Here is an 8368-nt window from a genome sequence, read left to right on the forward strand (position 1 = left end):
TGTTATTGTGGTAATGTATATAACCTCAGGAGACTGTCATTAGATATTTTTCACTAGCAGTGTTTAGATCATAAAACTTGGTTTTGCATATGAAATACTGTAGCTGCCAGCGAAGACATTTAAAGGATTTAAAGTGTAACAAGATGCTAAACTAGTGCACAACCTGTAACAAAACCTGAAGTGTGGCATACCAGAAAACTTAAATTAAAAGCCAAGCTTCGATTGCATGGCTGAGACCATTTACTCGACGAATGTGGCTACACGTTCTGAGTTAAGAGATAAAAGCATGGGAATTTTGGAAATAATTACGTCCATTTCTTTTCAATAAATTTTGACTTTTGAAATTAGGACAGAGACATTTAAATAGACAAGAACTGAGCACTGCATTGCTCGCTGACTGTAAGGAAGAGTGAGAGAGAAGGTGGACTATTGTACGTAATGTTTCTATAAGTTATTAATAATAGTAATTTTATTGTCACTGTTACAAATTAAGCTACAAACTATTCGGTACAGCCCTAATGGTAAACAAGAAATATGTAAAAAGTGGTGATTCCCTACCTTTTGAATTCATATATTCCAAATATGTGTCAAGTCCTTGAATATTTATATTCCTTTGGTTCCTGATAGTTTTTCCCATCTTTGGTGAAGAAGAGTTTTGTGCGAAAGGTCGTCAGCCCAAAAGATAGGCTGGTTAAGTTAATAAAAGCTTATGCTATTAATTGCAGTTTTACGTTAATAGTCTTTTTAAATTGTTGTCTGTTTACATTTAATTTGAACATTTATGCTTAAACACAGTAAAATATGTTTGTTCCACAATACTGTAATCATTTTGTCTTGATATTTAGCACTGACATCTGTTATTTGTACCAGAATGGATTTGCATGCGATGTTAATTGATTTGTTGCTGTGTGTATTTTCGCATATGAGTGAATGTGTTTGTTGGAGTGCGTGACAGAGCGAATGTGTATTCAAGATAATCCTGATTTTATATTTGAAGGTGATAGCAGCTTTTTGGATCCTGTTTACCAGAGAATTTAAGCTTGTTTGATAAAGAGCTGCATTTCAACGTATTACATCTTATACGCACATGTGGCATACCATGTACAGCTTAAACTATGGATAATACTATATTTTTAACATTAATAAAATCCTGATGTATTTTTTTTTGTTTTATTTATATATATTCTGAAAAGTAAAGTCAGACCTATTTGTTGTGGGTGATGATTTTGTTCTGCAAATGAAGAGGAATAGTCTCATTTTCTTCATCGCTTATTAATAGTGTATATATAAAGTTTTTGCATTTCGCATCTAAGCGAGGTAAATGACTGACTCGAGAGGAATGTTGTCAGATCAAGATCTACCATATAGCTTCTCAATGTTGGTGTCTGTGTCCAATTTTCCACGACAATTAGAAGACTGGGGAACAAGTTTAGAAATGTCAGCAGCTTAAGGGCGTGAGCACCTAATGAAGCAAGGCCCGGATGTTCCAGGCTAGTGCTCGGAGCTGCACGCAGCTCCACACACATCAGCAAATCAGTGGGCCAATAAATTAGAAATGCAGGCGCAAACACGCATACACACACGTTGGTGCTATCTCCTGTCCCTTCGCTGACTATTAGGCAAGGTCTTTGGACATGACAAGGTGGAAGGGTACCCCAGAGGCCAGGCAATGGGCGCTGTGACCGGGAAACTGTTTATCATTATTATATTTCCTATCACCTCCTGTTCCCCTCTCGCCTGCTGACCCTCCTCAACATCCCAACCTCCCTACAATGTGTGTTCTCTCTGAACTTCATGAGTTGTCCTCCATGCTCAATGGTAAAAAACACTTCTAGGTCCCCCAGAGGGGCTAGTAGTGGTACTAGAATTATGAATACCAGGCTTTCAGGCAGTTTCATATCTGCTTTACTTTTGTAGTAATTTTATAGTATAAAAGTAGCTGCAATGTTATGTGGTTTTGTTGTCAATAAATACATCTCCCTGAGATTAACATGAGGCTACTCTGTAGAGAAATTCTCCTTCCCTGTAAAGTTCAGAGCCCTTGCATATTGTGTTTTAGTTTTCTTGCTAAGTACACCTGAACAAGATGCTATACATTCGATTTAATTTCAAAATCAAATGGACTAAGTGTCATCCACGTCAGTAAATTAAAAAAAGTGAGTCCATGGAAACAAAGAGAAGCTGTGATTGAGTTTCTTATTTCTTAGTGAGGATTACAAAGAATCCCCATCTAACTATAAAGAAAGAGTCTGTCTGTGTGTTTGCATAGCTCGAGAACCGCTCATCTGATCTGGGTCACACTTATTTGGGTGTTTTGCTGAGTCATATAATAGTAAGTCAAAAAATCATAAAAAAGTCATAGTATAGCATGACATAAAAAGGCATAATATGGAATGTCAAGAGGCAATTAAAGTATTGCATGTCAAAAAAGGGTTTTAAAAAAAGTCATAAAAAGTTGTAGTATAGTATGATGAATAAAAGTCATGGTATGTGGAAAAAGTCATAGTGTAGTATGTTGAAACAAGTCGAAACAAATCATAGTATAGCATGCCATAAAAAGTCAAAGCATGTCGAAAAAAATCATAGTATATGCATGCCAAAAAAGTCATAGTATAGCATGTCGAAAAAAGTCATAGTATAGTATGTCAAAAAGTCAAAAAAAGTCATAGTATAGTATGTTGAAAAAAATCATAGTATAGCATGCCAATAAAAGTCATATAATAGTATGTCAAAAAATCATTAAAAAGTCATACTATAGTATGTTGAAAAAAGTCTCAGTATAGTATGTTGAAGATAATCATAGTATAGCATGCAAATAAAATACATAGTATAGTATGTCGTTAAGTTATAAAAAGTCCTGTTATAGTATGGCAAAAAATCATAAAAAAGTCATAGTATAGTATGTCGAAAAAAGTCATAGTATAGCATGTTGAAAAGAGTCATAGTGTAGTATGTTGAAAAAAAGTCATAAAACAGTCAGTATAGTATATTGAAAAAAGTCATAGTATAGCGTGTTGTTTAAAAACCATAAAAAGTCATAGTATGTATTTATGTCGAAAAAAGCAAAAAAAAGTAAATAGTATAGTATGTCGTTAAAAACTCGTAAAAAGCTGTAGTATAGTATGATGAATAAATGTCAAAGTATAGCATGTCGAAAAAAGTAATAAAAAGTCATAGCATGTAATGTCGAAAAAAAGACAAAAAAGTCACAGTATAGTATGTCCAAAAAAGTCATAGTATAGCATGCCAATAAAAGTCATATTATAGTATATAGTATAAAACAGTCATAGTATAGCATGTTGAATAAAGTCATAAAACAGTCATAGTATATAATGTAGAAAAAAATCATAGTATAGTATGTCGAAATAAGTCATAAAATAGTCATATTATATCATGTCGAAAAAAGTCATAAAAAAGTAATATTATAGTATGTCCAAAACAGTCATTAAACAGTCATAATATAGCATGTCCAAAAAAGTCATAGTATAACATGTCCAAAAAAGGCCTAAAAAAGTCATAGTATAGCATGTCGAAAGAAATCATAGTACAGTATGTCCGAAAAAGTCATTAAAATGTCAGAATATAGTATGTCAAAAAAAGTCATTTTATGGTATGTCCAAAGCAGTCATAAAAAGGTCATAGTATAGCATGTCGAAAAAAGGCATATTATAGCATTTTGAAAAAAGTCATATTATAGCATGTTGAAAAAAGTCACAGTATAGCATGTTGAAAAAAGTCATATTATAGCATGTTGAAAAAAGTCATCAAAAAGTCATAGTGTAGTATGTTGAAAAAAGTCACAGTATAGCATGTTGAAAAAAGTCATCAAAAAGTCACAGTATAGCATGTTGAAAAAGTCATAGTTTAGTTTGATAGGAAAAAGTGATAGTGAAGTATCTCGAAAAAGTCTCACGATGTATACTGTACATCTACCATGGTCTAGTGGTTATGAAAGCAGTCTCTCACCCAGGCGGTCAGGGTTCGAATATCGATGTAACCCATCGTTCAGTTGTCAAAAAAAAGTTTCAATATGTGTTCTCCAAAATGTCAAATCGTTTCAAAGAAAGTAAGAAAAAGTAAGAAAAAAGCCATAGTATAGCATGCAAAAAAAAAAAGTAATAGCATAGCAAGTCGATAAAAGTCACAAAAAATCATAGTATAGCATATCAAAAAAATCTTTAAAAAGTTATAGTGTAGCTTGTTGGACATAGTCATGAAAAAGTCACAGTATAGTATGTAAACATAAATCGTTGTATGGCATGTTGAAAAAAATCATAAAAAAATCATATAATAGCATGTAGGAAAAAGTCATATAAATTCAAAGTAAAGCATTTCAAAGAAGTCTTAAAGAAGTATAGTGTTGCAGCTCGGCTCAAAACTGCAACATCAATGGGAGACAAGACAAGTGAAAAGTAATAAATAACCACATTTATTAAAAAAAAACTTTAATAAAACAAAACAAACATGGAGTCAGTAATTAGGAATGTCAGCATGTTTGGATGTGTGGAAATGTGTGGTGCAAACAAAACTAAACTAAACAGCAGCCGTGTCAGCCAAGGAAAAGGGCATCCATGCTCACGTGTTGAGTCTTTATGGCTTGAACCACATCAGGGTCACATGTGGCGTATCAGCTGATCAAGATCTTGAAAGAAAGAGAAGGGACAGCAAAAACGACACAGACTCCTAATGGTAAGGAGGGGTTTTGTGTTTTTTACAAACTGTATTTATTGATTTTGGATTTTTCTATGGCATTCTTCACTAAGAAAATTCATGACATACTGACTCTTTAAATTTTTTATGACATTTTTATAAAATACTTTATCATGACTCTTTTAATGACATATTAATGACTCTTAATTTATATTATACTATGCCATTTTTAAAAACTTTTATAAAAGATACTATACTTTATGTTTTCTAAACATTTAATGTTAAATGTTAATCGTCTCCTATACTTCGATATTTTTATGACATTTTGTTTTTATAATATTGTACCTGTATTTATATATTTCATTTATTAACATTTTTAATTGTATGCATATCTATGGCACACAAATCAATTTTTTGGGATTTTTTTATGGTATAGTCAGTAAGATTTTATGACTTGTCTATGACATACTATTCTATGAGATTTTAATGATTTTTGATTCAAGGCATTCTTCTATGACATTAGTTACTACGTATTTATGGCATAGATGATTTTTTATTGCATACTATACTGTGACTTTTTATGACATTTTTATGGCACACAATACTACTATACTGTAATATTATATACTATATTTTATTATAGTTTCTTTTTAGTTTTTTATGACGTACTATATCATGATTTATTATGGCATACAATACCATGGCTTTTTTTGCAATCTTTACTATGAGTTTTTTAAATGACTTTGGAATGGCATACTATACAATGGCTTTTTTTTATTAGATTTGTTCTGAAACCTTTATGTCATGCTATACTATGACTTATTAGGACATACTGTAAAAATATGACTTTTGACTATGATTATGATTTCTGTCATGACATTTTTATGGCATACTATACAATGACATCTTTCATGACATTTGTTTAGCATAACTAAATGAGATTATATTTTTCTTTACTGGTGTTTCTTTACACTTCCAGAACCCTTTGTATTTATTTTCTCATCTCGGAGGCTGCTGAGCTGATTCTGAAGAGGAGCTGCTTTTGATGATGCTCCCTCTGGTTTTCTAGTTGCTTCTCCAAAGTTTTGGGAGGACAGAGACACAAAAAACACATAACAGACACGAAATAATTCAAATATAAAAATCGTGTTATTGACTGTTGCAGTTTTGGGCGTTATAGAAATTCCCCAACCGATGATATTATTTAAAAAAAAAAAAGTTTCTATCTTGAGTCCCAAATTGTTAATCACAAATCTTACAAATGACTCTATGCATATTAAACCCAAAAATGCCAAATAGGAGCATTTGCATTCTTTTTTGCTAATGAGAGGGGACATCTTTCCTGCTGGAGTTAAGGCTACACGGTTAGGCTAATTAATAGGGCTTTACTGAATTGTTAAAAGTTTCATCCATAAAGGTGACATTCAAATTATTATTATCAATAACATTCCCGTCAAAAATAGTTAACTCTCCTGCACACACTTGTATTAACAGGGTGGTCTAACAGCTATCTAACAGCAACATAACTTACATTTTTTTTAACCATTATAACAGAAAATCATATATATTACTTTTTCTTGATATGCTTGAGCAAAGCACTGAAGCATAGATAAAGACAGAGAAAAAGAGAGACTGAATATAGCGGAAAAAAAAGAAGAACAAGCATTGCGCAATTGAATATTGTTCTGTAATTGTGGACATGTGAGGACAATTACAGTAGCAAGCCAATATCATGTTGAAAAATACTCTTGTCATTTTGCCCAAGCCTTGGGCACAGACAGTAGTGTTTTTCAGGTCCACTTAACCTCACCTTGATGTTCTCATCTCCATCCAGTCTGCTGCTTCTCCTCACACACAACGTGTATTTTTACTGAGAACCAACAAAAAAGACAAATGAGCTAGTTAAATTGGCTATAGTGTCAGCTTCAGGTAGTCTGAAGTTCAGGACATAAGATGAAACAAATGATTTTCTCTGGAAGGGTAATTCACACTGAATGATGTCTGAATGTCCATGTCAATTACAGATCCCATCTAATAATTTCATGAATTTTCTAGAAGTTTACAACAGGCGAAAGAGGTTCCTGAATGTAGTAATTGATACCCTTTCACATAAATATCCAACCTCAGAGCTTCAGCAAAGAGAACATGCTGTCTCAGTTAGTCTTAATAACTTTCTTATTCTTCCCAGATGCCATCTATTGAGAAAGCATGTGTGTGACAACTAAAAGCACCTGTCTTAACATGCAACACAACTGATAGTTAAATTAAAAATCATACAACAGTAATACACATTTATAGAAATTATTATTAGATAGTGAACATTAACACAGGAAAGTGGAGAATTGAATTAAGTCTGCTCCCTGAAATTTAATAAAGGCGAATCATCCATCTATGACCCCTCCCTGCGTCTACACGAAATTCTTCAAGTCGAGCCGTTGTTTTTTTGTTTCGTTTTTATTCAAGAGGCAAATATACAGATATACTGACTTTGGGCGATGTGATTGAGCCTAACGGGTGATTAAGAGTGTTTATTATGCGAGTATGAGGGAGGCGGCAGGACGGGGCACTAGGCCACAGACATGGTAACCCACCGGCCATCACTCCAGCACCGCAGAGGTCAGATCGGTGAAGCTATATTGGGCACCGCTGGTTTCAGCGCTCTCCTGTAGAAAGGGGAGAAAGGAGGCACAGCACGTAGCAGCGCCCCAGGCAAATGTTCTCCCTCTATGTGTCCTGCTCTTTCTCTCTTTATTTCTCCCCCTGACTACTTGACGTCCAGTCCACGGCTCCCTCCTCTCTCTTATTCCTCTCTCTGCTCTCTGGTCGTTTAGTACACTCCCTTTCTCCCTGTCTGTCTGGCTCCAGTACTTTATCTTTATTTCTCCAAACATTCTCTCCTTCTCCAAGAAAACTCAGTGAATGCACTTCAGGAATTCCTTTTTTTCTTTTTTTTTTAAAGGCAGACTGCTTTGCACAAACACAGTTCAAACCCGACTGCCCTCAGTGCTGTCTCCTTTTGAAACTCCCTGCTCTTTGAATACAATTCGTTTGAAGAGAATGCCCTCTGCATTTCTGTAACACAGTCACTCAAGTGCGCTCGCACGCTCTCTTGCATTTTCACACATACACAAACACAGGCTTATTAGGCTTACAATCGCATCAAAATATAATTGCATGCACACACACCTACATCAATCAGCAGTGCCATTGGTAGAGAGAGTGAATTCCTTTACACTTTGAACTCAGACTCTCATCTCTTGTCTCTCTTTCCTCTCTCTAAAACTACACTTAAATGCATGGCCTTACTCCCGCTACTGGCCATGTTTCAGTAAAGGTCTAATTCAGGTTAAACTGCTTACATGCTCTACAATTGAGAATTAATGTTGTTAGCTTAAATCAAGCAGTTAAAGGGTAAATTCACTCAAATTATACACAGTACATTCCTCCAGCAGTACAGATTTTGGGGGATTTTATAAGCCCAGGAATTTATCTTCCTGGAGACAATGCCAGCATTACTCTGGATACTTCAAAGACCACACTGTTACCAGGTTCAAAGGGGCTATTTCTTTTTCAGAAAGTAAGATAGGATAAGATTAACTTTATCGATCACACACAGGGAAATAAGAAGTACAAGAACAGATGCAAAAACAAGTCACTTTAAAAAAAAACTAGAAAAATGAACCATGAAGAACTAAAATGAATGGTATTGAATACTATC

Source organism: Anoplopoma fimbria, chromosome 17, assembly GCF_027596085.1.
Source record: "Anoplopoma fimbria isolate UVic2021 breed Golden Eagle Sablefish chromosome 17, Afim_UVic_2022, whole genome shotgun sequence".
NCBI classification, from domain to species: domain Eukaryota; kingdom Metazoa; phylum Chordata; class Actinopteri; order Perciformes; family Anoplopomatidae; genus Anoplopoma; species Anoplopoma fimbria.